Genomic DNA, 398 nt, shown 5'->3' on the forward strand with positions numbered 1-398 from the left:
ATTAATATAATGTTAAACATTCACAATATTCAGGCCTGTATAGCGGATGTGCGCGAGCTGATAAGCAGAGCGCGCTGAGTGGATTGAGCGCGCGGCTGCACAGATGCTGTGAGCTTGTCGAGTGAATATCTCACAGACATCACTGGAAAGTTTGTAGATATGGTCGGATAGTCAAAAGCAAGTAAGTAAAACAATGCACAAGTTACTAAAGTTATTTGATGGTAAGGAGAGCGAGAGAGTCCGAGATCACACTTCTGTTGCATTATCTTTATTGCCGTTCACTCCATTAGCGCATGCATTTGGATTAAAACTAAATTGTAAATATAAAACAAACAAAAATTATAGGGGCATTCACTATAAACAGCATTTATTTTAAACGTCAAGCATACACAACTTTA

The sequence above is a fragment of the Sinocyclocheilus rhinocerous genome, unplaced genomic scaffold (assembly GCF_001515625.1).
Source record: "Sinocyclocheilus rhinocerous isolate Xijiao unplaced genomic scaffold, SAMN03320098_v1.1 scaffold407, whole genome shotgun sequence".
NCBI lineage: Eukaryota > Metazoa > Chordata > Actinopteri > Cypriniformes > Cyprinidae > Sinocyclocheilus > Sinocyclocheilus rhinocerous.